Source organism: Maniola jurtina, chromosome Z (assembly GCF_905333055.1).
Source record: "Maniola jurtina chromosome Z, ilManJurt1.1, whole genome shotgun sequence".
Taxonomy (NCBI): Eukaryota; Metazoa; Arthropoda; class Insecta; order Lepidoptera; family Nymphalidae; genus Maniola; species Maniola jurtina.
Window position 1 is genome coordinate 2,972,412 of NC_060058.1, and position 14,905 is coordinate 2,987,316.

Consider the following 14,905-nt stretch of genomic DNA (forward strand, 5'->3'; position numbering starts at 1 on the left):
TTATTTATGGTCCTTTACAATCTTTTCAAATTTTATTGTTAGTACTAAATCGTACTTACCGTAAGCGCAAAACAATGGCCAGTACAATGAAAGGGATTAACAGGTACAAAAATGCAGATGTTACACTTGAGTAGGTATTTATTCATCAAAAATAAGTGCATTGCTACACGAGTAAGCTAGGGATACAAAAACAGAATAAGATAAAGTATAAAGTTCAAAACTAAAAGTACAAAAACCCACCTACTACTTTTAAAGACTTCACCGCACATGATTGATTTATATTTGAATATGTATAAATCATTATATACATGTATTCGAAATTTTCATAGTAACTGCTATGATTTGATATCAAACTCGATCCATCTATTTCAAGTTTATTTTTTCTCGATATACATTTCTTTTTCATGTCATGTGTAGGTAAACCAATTTCAATATACTCTTTGGGTTTTGTAGGTTATATCTCTTCAAATTTTGAAAATTAAATTGTTCCCTTTCAATGAAAGGGAACAATAGATACCAATGCAGCTATTTGCTCGAGGCAATACTTATTTATTAACTAGCTGATGCCCGCAGCTTCGCCCGCGTGGATTTAGGTTTCTAAAAATCCCGTGGGAACTTTTGATTTTCCAGGACAAAAGTCCCCGGGATGCAACGCATTTCTGTACCACGTAAAAAACATCTAAACGGATGATCCTTTAAAAATCCTGAGGGATCACCAGGATTTAGGAATGCATTTCCTTACAGCATCATATAAACACAATTTAAAAATATACAAAAAGTTTTAATCTATCTTTAAGAAAAAATAGCGAGTATTAAAAATACCTAGTATTGAGAAGTGATAGTCGCACTACAATTTCAGGTAAATCGTAAATAATCCGATAACAATTGCTAAGCAAACAAGCGTTACGTCCGTTCTCGGAGAGGCCTCGGCCGATACTAATTTCCTAGTTCAATTTACTACTGCTTGTTGCACGGTTTTGTAGTGTGTTTCAAGATTATTTTTTGGAAACAAATATTAATTAAATTTAGATTTTTTTTTCTATATATATTGCAAATATGTTCTTCTTTAATGAGTACTTAGATTTATTTATAAATGAAGAAAAATAACCCACCTAAATGACCGTTTTATGTGTCTGTAGTTTTATGAAATTATGACTTTTTTGTTTGAATTTTTATAATGTAAAAAATGCCAAACGAAAGATTTGGTTCTGTCATTAGTTCAGGACCTTTTCTTTGGTAAATATATCTCTTTGTGAGAATTGACCAAGTAACTTTTGATGTAGTGAACGTCAAAGATGACACGAAATCCAAAATTCAGTAATAGTCTTTTGGTATTTTAGGCAATAAAAGATAAACTATGAATAAATTGCAAAATGTTGTCTGTCAATTTAATAAAACAGGAAATATTCTACAAAGTAGTATATACATGTTTTACATAAATGCAGTGTTTAATAAAATATAGGGGGGCAAAATGGCTTAAAAATAGCTCATGCCGGTTCAACACTCTTAATTGAATTTTTAATTTGGTTTAGGGTCAACGTTTTCCAACTTATACCAAAATTTCAGGTTTGTAACTCATTTCATGTACGAACTAGAGACCTGTGACTCGCAGATAGACAGACGGACAGATAGACAGACAGACAGACAGCAAAGTGACAATAATAGGGCTCCGTTTTCACCCTTCGCGTACAGAAAACGAAAAAGTGTTCCTGACAAACAACAAAGACTTCTAAAACAAGTATGTACATGTACATGTTGCTTTTGTACTCATAAAGTAAAAGATGACATGATGACATGTTATTAGGCATAGCAGCAATTGAATTCACGGTCCTTTGGGGCTAGATGCCCCAGTTATAAGTTATTCATGGATAAATAGAAAAATTTATCCACAGTCTAACATTTTAGGTACAGTGCATAAAGATATCACTCGTCAATTCAACTCTATCTTGTGTTAACTGTCTTGTAACAGGGCTCTCTCCATCACTAACTCCATACAATTTTAGTCCCAATTTCATTTGAATATTAAGCAACCAAAGTCCATGAAATATTGCAGACATATTCTAGAAACTTATATCTGTGCCTGTGGCGTTTTAGATTTTTCTAAAAATATGTAGTTTTAAAATTACAGGGGCTCAAAGATTTGTATGTGAATTTTTAAGACCGCGTAACTTTGAAACCGAATATTTTAACGGAAATTTGGAAAACCACAGGCATATATATTACTTCCAGGAACGTTTCTACAAAATTCCATTAAGAATGATTGGTTATTATTCCAATGAGAGACGAACTACGTTTGTATGGAGCGAGTGACGGAGAGACCCCTCTTAACTGTCTTGTTAAAAGTACGGTTTACTCTAAAATCGCACTTTTGACATGACAGTTGACAAAGAGTTTAAATCGCGAATGAGATCTTAAATTTTATTTTATTTATTCAAGTAGACTTTTACAAGTGCTGTGAATCGTCAAAATAATTTAAGACTTATCTTACTCAAGACGATGATAGCCCTAAGACCCTATCTTGTTTCTTTCTTTTTAGTTTTTTTACTTATACCTACCAAGTCGGGTTTTTCATTTCTCCGTAGTCGGGTTATAGTTTTTTCAACTTTTTTTTTATTCAATTTCTTCTGGTATATTCACATTGCTGATTCTTGACTTTCCTAAATAACTAATCAGGGAAGTTGATCGAAAACATTTTTTTTAATCGCTTAATATCATGAGCACGTGATTTAGCTAGGCAAACTGCCTAGCTAAATCACGCAGTTCGGGATGTATCAATCTATACATTATCTAGCATATATTCTCTATCACGATTAATAACAGGTAGATTGATTACTAATACCACAGTACAACCAGAACAGTAGGTTAACTTCATACAAAGTGGCCGCCGCCGGTTTGAATGTATGCGTGAGCAGCGGGCGCCGTGTACGCACGGAAGTTTCACGCACACATTCGCATAGTCTCAACCGGCTCAAGCGGCCGGCAGTTCGGGCCGCGCCGCCATGCTAATCGCGCGCAAGTGCGTATTACGTTGCACGCTCGCTCTTTTTTGTTTTGTTAATTATTGAGTTATGGTACTGATCGAAATTTACTCATGGTACCACCCGACGATTTTGTCGCCAATATCGAAAGGATGGAGCAGTTGTTTTATAATGAATTTAAAAAGGACCATATTAATATTAAAATCGGCTCGTCAATTTACGAACGTCTAAAAGAAGTTAGAGTTCAAGATGCCATGCCCATGCTTCCCTAAAAGTTTTTTGCAAAAGTTATACGTTAGGATGAGAATTTATTTTACATTAACGGCGAACAATAAAGCGTTCCGAACATCTCGAAATCGGAGGAAATATTTTTCAGTAACAAATTTATAATTTTTAAAATTTGTCTTTTCTTTTTAAAACGTCTTTTATTTACACCCCATTTATGAATTGGTAAAACATTTCATTATTATTATTGCGAAATTAAAAACCTAGTGCTGTCATACATAATACGCAAATAATATTTAATTGAAAATAAAAGTGACAACCCTAGGCGTCAACGCAGGAGTAGGTAATTAACTCGCCGATCGGCCTTAGTTAGCCTACTATTCTGGTTGTACTGTGCTAATACTGGATCTCAGACCATTATAACTATTATATAATATTATTATAATTATTCAAATAACCTTTAAAATAATTACCAATAATGAATTTAAATAATTATTGTTTCAAAGTCGTGGCAATCCGTAGCGATACGGATCTGTCGTAGCAACCTGTAGAGGCAGGATCTGTCGTAGCAATCCGTAGCGATCTGGTTCTGCCGCTAGGCTCTCATCGCTTTTTCCAGAAATGTATATTTTAAATTATTTCACGTAAACAATAATTATAATAAACAAAAGCTTATACGTATTGGTTTTAGGATATATGTGAAAATAAAGAGGTGTTATTGAGTAAGTATCACTATACATTTTATAAATGCGGAAGTGTGTTTATTTGTTGGTTTATTGGTTTGTCCTTCAATCATGTCGTGAATGCACGTGATTTTTCGCATGGGTCTATAAAACCTGGAGAGTGACATAGGCTACTCTTTATCCCGGAAGATGAAAGAGTTCCCATGGGATTAAAAAAATCCATGCGAACAAAGTCGCGGGCACCAGCTAGTATACTATAGTAAGAAGTAACTTACATTTCGTTTTGCTCATTAAGTCCAGCCCAGTAGAACCACATACACACACATAGATAAATTATAAGTTTTCGGAATTCCATACTTAATCACATAAATAATTTAATTTAAAGTAAAATAGAAGGATAACTTTCACTAAAGAAAAGAAAAAGTATATTTTAGGTGATTTATGTTAATACAAATTAAAAATTTGAGTTCAAGAAGTAATTTGGATTGTTTTTTTTTTATATTTTTAAAGTTTATACAGGGTCTTGTGGCGGCTGATTTAAGCGACGCTGCAGTTCTTTATTTTTTTTATATTCGTAGTATTTAAATAACAAATACACTACGCAAAAGATTGTGAAAAATTTCACCAAGAGATCTAAGAAAAAATCTGATCTGGGATGAACCATTTTTGTTCGTAGTAAACGTTTCGGCAGAAAAGACACACGCGTGCGATATACCTGGAATAAGCACTAAATCTGACTGATGCTGTGATGCACTTGCTTTAGGTTAAAACTATTCTAGGGAGTTGCCAGATTATATGTGGAAAATGGTACGAACAAAACCGTGAAAAGGTACGGATAACTTTACAAGAGGTACGAGGCTGCTTATGTAGGTACTCGTAAAAACCTTTAAAAATCTAAAATCAGCACGTAATCTCAAAAACACTAAGCAGATGGCGCTGATGTAGTTGGAGGTAATAGACTCAGTTTATATTTTAATTTAAATACTAGGAATTAATTTTCTACCGCTTGCCCGGAAATTGCTTCACCTACTAAAAAAAAAAAAAAAGTAAATTCGTTCTTTTTGTACGACGAGGCCAGCAATTTCCAACAGGACAGTAATATAAATTGCTGAACGGTTTCGTTTTGGGACCTAACGACGTTCTTTCAATAAATTACATAAATTTAGTGTTTATTTAGGTGTGATTTACTATTTTAAATTCTTAATACGATATGAAACTCCTTTTCGAAAGTTTAAAAAGTAAAGAAGATCGCGCGCGCATGCGCGGTTGGTTTGGCGCGTGAATCGAAAATAAAATGGACTTTTTAACCGACTTCCAAAAAAGGAGGAGGTTCTCAATTCGTCGGGATCATTTTTTTTTTTATTTTTTTTTTTATGTATGTTCCCCGATTACTCAAAGACCCCTGGACCGATTTGGAAAATTTTTTTTTGTTTGAAAGGGTATACTGTGCAGGTCGTCCCATATAAATTTGGTGAAGATCTGATGAATATCTTCGGAGATGGAGAACAGAACTCCTCAATGGATAAGAGCAAATTGCTCGCGATCACTGTAATAGCTTAGTAAACAGTAGGGTTTTAACTGGGCATAGCATATTATAGTACAGTGGAGCCACTAAAATTTGTGAAATAAAAAATTTTCAAAAGAAAAATAAAACCGACTTCAAAAACCAAAAACACTAAAAAGTAGAAAATAATTTTTGTTTAGCTACACATGTAATGTACCTAGGTATGAAGTCGGGCGAGCTTCACTCTTGGATTTCTAATTTTGTTTTAATATGCTCGCTCGACTTCATACCTAGGTACATTACATGTGTAGCTAAACAAAAATTATTTTCTACTTTTTAGTGTTTTTGGTTTTTGAAGTCGGTTTTATTTTTCTTTTGAAATTTTTTTGTCAGACTGAAGTTAGGGAACTCTTGATTTGATCCTGAATCAACGATATCTCAGATATTAGGTATCAGATTACTATGGTAGTATCAGATTACCATAGTGATCTTAGGTATCAGTGACGTAAAATCATGAAAAAATAGGGCTGCTTTAAGGCGTCAAATGTACTAACGTTTGACGCCTGCAAGTGACGTCGAAGCCTCGATGTTTCGTTAGAAGGTTCCTATCGTGAACTATGACTTTGTCATAAGTTCAATATAATTTCTAAGTTGTTTAGTAAAAATGAGTTCACCGAAAAAATAATTATTACATTTTACTTGGCATAAGTGTTCATTGTTTCAAAAGTTGTGTGTGTCTAAAAAGGGACGTCGTCTAATTGTACAAACTGTAGTGTACCTAAGTTTGTAGTGCAAGTGGGAGAAAAACACTATACAAGCCTCGGCTGAAATAGCAATTAATGACCTCGTTTTGTTTAAAAGGACTCAGTGGGTGCCTCGTACTTCCAATATATACCTACTTGGCTGGCAATTTCCGACCTGGATAGTTCTTCTTCGTCGTAACACTCTTGGTAGAGTGGTCGTGGGACAGTAATGTCTCATTATTTTGTGAAAATAAAATACCGCAGTGTTATTTTGTGCCTTTGTGCTCATAAAGGACCTCAGGACACAGGTTTCTAAAAATGAACAGTTAAGAAAAAAGTGGATTGTCGCAAGTAGAAATAAAAGCCAACAATAATAATTAATGCTTGTTTGCAATCAACATTTTGCTCAATCAAATTATGCAATGCCACTGGAATCTGTAGTAAAAATCGTAAGCATATGTATTTTAAAAAGAAAAACCCACAGAATTATATTTTGATGTAAGTAATTGAATATAAGCTCAAGTTATTAAGATTATGTTCTGTATATTTTACAGCTGAAGTGGCAATGGGCAAGGGACCGTGTTTGGTGGCGCACTCTTGGAAAGGCTTATGTCCAGCTGTGGACGCATACAGGCTGATGAACTGGAATGAACTTCTGGACTGGAATGACTTTACCATCCAGACCTAGGCTCAAGATGCCGCACTTTGCTAGTATAGCCAGATTGAAGAGCTTCGAGAATCAACACAGCTGAGACAAGAACGCGTCACAAAGTGATCACTTAAAAAGAAATCTTCGTATTTATCATTTAAATACAGCGCATCAAATCTAGTCTCACCAGAATTGTGCAATGAGATTGAAATACCAATGAATCAAAAGTAGATAATAGAAAATAAGTATCGCGAAGTGCCCAAAAGTGATTCATCAACTATGACAAGCACTCCATTGAAACCTCGCAATCAGAATAAATTGGGTGAACTTTATTTCTGATACTGGATTTTGTATGTCTGGATTGGATATGATATGAGCATGTCTTGTTTTTAATGTCCTAGAGCCTGCAATAAACCATCTCTTGTATTATTATTATCCATCTGGTCTCGGAATGACTGTTCGCGGCCTTACTTACAGTCGTACAAAATTTTACGAGACATTTCAGCGTGGTTAAATGTCTCATCTGATAAAAGAGGTAGCTCATTTTTTGCGCAAAGGATCAGAAAATTATAAATGAACAGCTGGCTTATCAGTAAAGCATTCGTTAGACTATTTACATTTATAACTCGGATCAACTCTCTGTACTGTCAGTTTAAAGAACTTAACATTCGGGTACTACTCGTAAAGTGCTACACAAAATGCTAAGTTTAAGAGATCATACAAGTACCAGTGATTATATTATTTATTGACTGCACTGAGTTCAAAACGTTTTTAAATATATATATTTAAATAGTATTTCATTTATTATTCTATATTGCAATTATTTTGTATACTACTTACTTGTAATAGATTTTGAATTTGGTAAATAAACATTTTTTCATTTTCATCTTCATTTCATTTCATTTCACCTAAAGATGTCTATATTAAGTAGGTACTAGCCACATGAGGCTTATGAATGCGCATCAAACAATGAAATCAGATTTCAGCTGGGCATGTGTATTTAACTTTTACACGATTATCCAAAAAAAGGAGCGTTACCATTGAAATAGACCCAAGAGTCTCGTATGCCAACAATTTATCAACGCACAAATCTTGTAATATACTGAAAGTGGTAGTTCGTATCTATGTCTAATATTGTATAAACAAGTAATATAATTTCGGTTTCTGATGCTAATGGAGGCTCCATCAGTGACATATGTTTGTTTGAAATGTGCGGTTTGTCCAATTCACTTGAAAAGAATGAACTGTTATAGGCAGATTGAGGTTTTCAGATATTTAGCCCCTAAAAGTGTTATTGTAAATATGGCAGATTTTCTGAAAACAAAAAGTCATTTCAGCTAGAACCTGAGCAGTTCCATCGTTCAAAAATATTTTCATCAAACCGAATACGTATTGAGAGCATAATTGGTTTGGATAAAACATATAGAATACTTTTGTGTCAAGTAATTTGGTGTCATTAGGAATTACTTTGACTTTTATTCAAGAAGTATGTTTGTTCATGGATTTCATGAAATGAAACTTATTTATTTATTTCTCGTAGGACAATACTTATGATATTCAAGACTCTACCATCAGTAAGAAAATTTTACTGAAAAAAGCCAGCAAGAAACTCAGCAGATGTTCTTTTTTAGAAAACAAAATGTTACAGTACAGTTTATAATCTTTAGTTTAGCAGTCACAGAAGTAACACCAAGTAACATACCTTCAATTTTGCACTTGATAACACTATTTGAATTAGATTTCAAACCAAGTTCGTTGTTTTTCATTTCTGAGTATCGTAAGCTATCAGAACTTATCATAGAGTCCTTTATTGAATGCGTCTCCGTATTCTTAATTTCTAAAAGAGTCAGTGATCGCACAAGATCGTCAAGAGATGCAGCTACATAAGGATGATCTAACGAGATGAAAAGTCCACAGCTTCCAACAGGTTAGAAGAGCTTCAGCTGCCAATATCTAATTTCCTACAATGTTTAGTATGCTAAATTGCCCAGTGTCCATGAAGTTGCCTCCTCATAAACATTGATTTATAATTGTAGAAAAAGTAAAGCAACGTATGGCAATAGCAAGAACTGCGAAGGACAGGCTGAAGAAAATATGAAAAAAAGAAACATTACAAAAGCTACGAAGATCCAGTTCGTACAAGCACTTGTTTTTCTCATATCTTTATGCAGGGCGCCATGGTGACGTCGCTAGCTACGTAGCCAGTGGCTGCCTCTGATTACTTACCGTAGCCAAATGAGGTTGCCAAATAAGTAGGTTGCACAACAACACAACAATAGCGAACACAAATGTACGGGCATCCGTCCTGGCCATCAGTTGGCCACTGAGAGTTACTCACTCTCATCATCTCATCTCATCAACAGTCATGCATTTTAATACGAATTGTTTGGGCACGTAGCCGCCGAGGTCACCACGTCCCAGTCAATTACCGCTTATTGTTTCAGCTATCGCAGCCAGTCTGGAACAATAATAAAAACAATTTGTGAGTACTATCTGATTGAATATATAACATCGCTAAGGAAGTTCTGTTATTAGATAAGGTCTATCAATGCTATTACCATAGGTCGATTAGTATTATAGTTTACCTTTCAAATGGATCTTCTTTTTTCACAAATTAAATGAACTAAATTTTAAAATAAATAAATATAACAATTACAAGCCAAAATATAATCTAAACCACTTTAACGAGGCAAGGTTTTTTCAATTGTTTCAATTAGATCTCCCTTTTCCCCAAATACTTTTTCTAACATATTTCCTTTATTTTTACCGTTACGGTGAAACACCAAATTGCCAAATACGCTTTAAAATAGCTATGAATATAGCATGGCCCCCAATCTCGGAACTAGGAAATAGATACTAACTCGTGGTCTAAAAGGCCTTTGCCTCCAATAACACCAGCGCTACCAAGCAGTAGCAAAGGCGGACATACCTACCATTGAATCTCTTTGAAAAAGGTACGGAAAATATTAATTCAGGTACGATGCTACCAATATAACGAACACAAATCTGGCAACACTGCCTGCCACCTTATTCACAGCCCACCTCCTGGCAAGAGAGGGGCCGTGGGGGTGAGTTCACCAAAATACACCAATTGTTTGTAAAATATTTAGAATTATCAATATCAGATTTGAATTAATTTGATTGGTGTGGTATTCCTATCTTTTTTCAATTCGTCATCATCGTCATAGTCAACCCATTACCGGCTCACTACTGAGCACGAATCTTTTCTCAGAATGAGAAGGATTTGATAGTTTCAAACATGGCCAAGTGCGGATAGCCGAGCTGTTAAGACATTTATTCGCAAAGTCGGGGGTTCGGTCCCGGGCATGCACCTCTAACTTTTCGGAGTTAAACCCATTTTAAGCAAATTAAATAGGGCTCTAATACTTGCTCTAACTGTGAAGGAACATATCGTGAGGAAACCTGCAAGCCTGAGAGTTTTCCGTTATGTTCTTAAAAATGTTTGAAGTCTGCCAATCCGCACCGGGCCAGCGTGGTGGACTAAGTATGACCAAATTCTTATCAAATCGAGAAGAGATGGGCTTAGTAGTGAGTCAGTAGTGGTTGCTAAAGGTACCTACCTGAAGTAATTATGACAAATAATTATGATCTATTTTCAAGTTTTTTTTTTTAAATGTAAAACACATAATTTCATTTTACAACGTCCTAATCGATGTTATTTAAAAACTAATATGATTTTTGTTATAAGTAGCTAGCTGCGGGCAACTTTATACGCGTGGGTTGAGGTTTTTGAAATCCCATGAGAAGTATTTGAGTTGAAAAGGTAGCGTATTCCATTTTCCACTGATTTGCAGTGGACACCAACTTCCAAACATTGATTTTAAATCAATGATTACAAACAAGTGTAAATTAAAAATTTATAACACCCCCGACGATCCAAAGTATCTGAGATTTCCAAAACATCATTTTCAAATAAATAATTATGTATTTAGGCAACGTCCATCTTGACAGCTTGACATTTGTCTATTGACATAATATTAAGAACCTAACGGTTATCTAACCTTCTTTTCTACAAGAAAACTAGAAAAGAGCTGATAACTCTTAAACGGCTGAACCAATTTTTTTGGATTATAGCTAAGAACACTCTCGATCAAGCCACCTTTCAAACAAAAAAAACTAAATTAAAATCGGTTCATTCGTTTAGGCGCTACGATGCCACAGACAGATACACAGATACACAGATACACAGACACACAGATACACACGTCAAACTTATAACACCCCTCTTTTTGGGTCGGGGGTTAATAAGTTGAGCGTGTGTGACGTGAGTTATGGACTTGAGCTGTCAATTGTGGAAGATGGCGGAGTTCTGAATCTAATCTATTAAAAAAAAAAAATCTAATTCTATTTCACAATGTTATCTCTATGTAAAAAAACAAATACCTATGTATATTTACATTAAAGCTTATGACAAAAAAATTAATTTTCTCTTTAATTTTTTTTCCGTGAATTTTCCCGATAGTTATCTTCTATTCGTGGCAGAAACGAATACAACAAATAAAATTTCATTAAAATCGGTGCAGCCGTTGATTGATAAATCTTGATTATTTAAATTTATTGCAAACTAGAAGATGCCCGTGGCTTCGCCCGCGTGAATTTGGGGTTTTTAAAATCCTGCAGGAACAACTTTCCCTTTTTTATCCCGGAAAATCAAAGGATTTTAAAAAAGTAGCCTATGTCCTTCCCAGGGATGTATCCCATATCTGTACCAAATTTCATTAAAATCGGTTCAGCGGTTGGGCCGTGAAAACGTAGCAGACAGAGAGACAGACAGACAGACAGACACACTTTCGCATTTATAATAAATATTAGTATGGAGTATGGATATGGATTATTGGAAAGTAATCCCATAATTTGCACGATTTTTTGTACCGACATACAGAAAGTTAATTATAACCTATTTTATTTTAATATTCAAAAGCGAAATACCACTCACGCCTTTTGTAACAGTGTCCTTATTCGTAGGATACGATGATTTCTATTACTATATTTTTAATTTAATTTCTTTTTTTATGTTCAATGATAGGATTTCAATAATAGGAACTTTGTAGGATACGACGGTTCGTATTATTTTATATTTAATTGAATTTCTTTTTTTATGTTCAATGTAATTGAATTATAAATGACTTACTTATACAAATTAATTTGATTTTCCACTTATGTGTACCTACTGTCCCTTTGAAAATCTATCGTTTTGAGAATTTGTCTTTTTGAGAATCTGCAAACAAAGGGTCTTGTCTTTGACTTTGGTTGCTTAATATTCAAATGAAATTGGAAGTACGTTTGTATGGAGCGAGTGACGGAGAGACCCCTCTTAAAAAATTACAAATAGTATATATATAATACTAGGTATAAACAAAATGTAGAAAATACCCAGTCATGTTTTTAAACATACAAATACAAGTTAGCCCTTGACGGCTATCTCACCTGGTGGTAAGTGATGATGCAGTGTAAGATGGAAGCGGGCTAACCTGGTAAGGCAATTTTTATTAAACCCAAACCGCTTTGGTTTCTACACGGCATCGTACCGGAACGCTAAATCGCTTGGCGGCACGGTTTTATAACGGTACGGTAGCGGTAGGGTATAATATTCCAAACCGGGTATCGAACCCGGGAACTCCCACTACAATAAAACCACAGCGCTTACTACCTCTGCGCCGGGGATGCCTTCGAGTGTATTGCAATGCTGCTTTTTTTTATTGATTTATTGATGCAGAATACTCGGTATGCTTACAGTCAAACACCAAATCGCATACCGAGTTAAAGGTTACATACATATACTTAGCTTCTTAAATTCGTTAAATTCTTTAATAATCATTAAATAACTAGAGTATGCCCGCGGCTTCGCCCGCCTGGATTTCGGTTTTTTAAATCCCGCAGGAACTCTTTGATTTTCCGGGATAAAAAGTAGCCTATGTCCTTCCCCGGGATGTAGCCCATGTCTGTACCAAATTTCATCAAAATCGGTTCAGCGGTTGGGCCGTGAAAACGTAGCAGACAGACAGACAGACAGACAGACACACTTTCACATTTATTATATTAGTATGGATAGTATGGATTTAATTCTTTGTATGAACGCCTCACCCACCACTGGATGTTGATAGTACTTTGTCAGAAGTAGTATTGTACTTTCATCGCAAGTTTTAATCAGTTTGCACGCAAGCGACTGCTGTGCGCTTTCTTTACAAGTTCAAAACTACTTACATGAAATCTGCAGATTACACACAGTTCCCACTTCTAAAGCTTCATGCAATTGGCATGCATACCTACTAAGTACACTGGCATATTGATAAGAAATCTATGTAATTTTAAGTATAGAATGTACCGGGGGACTTCGTCTGTGTTGGTGTTAGCTGGTGGAAGTGCTCTGCCTTTTTGGAGTGTTTTTTTTGTTAAAACTGACTGGAAAGCGCTGGGGGTGCCGTGCGTATGTCAGTGAGCGTCGGCACAGACGGGGTTCATACTTGTATAGTTTAACTAGCTTGTTACAAATAACTTAAAACTTGACATTGGCTAATCTTTGTAAAGCCAGACGAGAGAGAAAAAAAAAAGAATGCACCGGCTATATTCGGGTATTTACTCGATGTAAGCCCGACTAGTTTCGAACCATCCGGGGTCTTTTAGGGTTCCGTAGCCAAATGGCAAAAAACGGAACCTTTATGGATTCGTCATGTCTGTCTGTCTGTCTGTCCGTCCGTATGTCACAGCCACTTTTTTACGAAACTATAAGAACTATACTGTTGAAACTTGGTAAGATGACAGGTTCACAGGTGTATTCTGTGAACCGCATTAAGATTTTCACACAAAAATAGAAAAAAAAAAACAATAAATTTTGGGGGTTCCCCATACTTAGAAATGAAACTCAAAAAAAAAATTTCATACTTGTGGGGTATTGGTGGATAGGTCTTCAAAAATGATATTGAGGTTTCTAATATCATTTTTTTCTAAACTGAATAGAAATCATACACCGCAATTTCATTTCAAATTAAGATAACTATACCAAGAGGGGTATCATATTAAAGGGCTTTACCTGTACATTCTAAAACAGATTTTTATTTAATTTTATGTATAATAGTTTTTGTGTAGTAGATTTATCGTTCAAAATGTTGGGAAAATACCCGACGGAACCGTCAGTGCGCGAGTCTGACTCGAACTTGGCCGGTTTTTTTCATAGTTACTCGGCTAACTGCGCGTCGCGGTCGAGAAATTCTCTCACTATAGTATAATTATTAACATCAAAGTCTATGCCAATTCAAATGAAGTGTTTGTAGCGATGTTAGTATAAGTACCTATATTTATAATCATTTTGATTGTGATGAACAAAATATTACTTTAAAAAAAGTCGTAGTAATTATTTTACTATCATTTTGTTCCGTACCAAAAAATTATCGATATCGACTTCCCGGTATTTAATGTCATCTCATTAGAGAATTGCCATCTCGACCTGTCGCGAACTATACTTTGTACGATGGAAATGTGGCTTAGAAAACAAGAAAGTAATTTAAAAAGTTTTCAAACAAATACTGAATGTGGTTTGCTTTGCATTTTTTTTCAGCCTGCACATTGAAGCACATAAAATCCACCATTTTGATTTTTCAAGCATTTTATATAGTAACCAGTGGCACTCACGCCATCAAGTCGAATCTAATTTGACGTATGATTTATCAAAATCGGTTAAACTGTTGAGTAATTACGAGCATAACGACATGGAAACCGACATACATACAGGTCAAACACTTAACCCTCCTTTTGGCCTTTACTACACAGCAGACGAGTAGTAGGTAAATAATTTACGCAGCAATAAATATATTAACGATCGATAGAAGCGCCGATAAATTAATTATTTTTAATATTTTTACTAATAATAATAATATTAATATTAATTAAATAATATTATTAATAATTAAACTCCGATGATTGCAAGAATAAAAGACACAAAGGTATTATTCACTATTATCCGCATTGACGCTGATCAATGAATGGGGGACTTTTCCCTTTTGTTGTTAAAGCTATTCGACAATTTTTAATTATGAACTTGGTTTCTTTGATACTGGCAGTGTAATCATCCGAACAATGTGCAAATAACCGAACTTTCACATTTA

The 14,905-nt window shown here is 34.9% G+C and overlaps 1 protein-coding gene across 3 annotated transcripts in view; it reads right to left on the reverse strand.

The window, feature by feature from the left end:
* LOC123880349 (protein SCAI) overlaps window positions 1-14,905 on the reverse strand; it is a 58,617-nt gene that overhangs the window by 15,283 nt on the left and 28,429 nt on the right. For 2 of the 3 annotated variants that reach the window (XM_045928445.1, XM_045928447.1), the window contains one exon: window positions 9,009-9,240. The exons of the other annotated variant lie outside the window; for it this stretch is intronic. The gene's annotated coding sequence lies outside the window, so the exon portion shown is untranslated. The remainder of the gene's footprint in view (window positions 1-9,008; window positions 9,241-14,905) is intronic. 3 annotated transcript variants of the gene reach the window in all.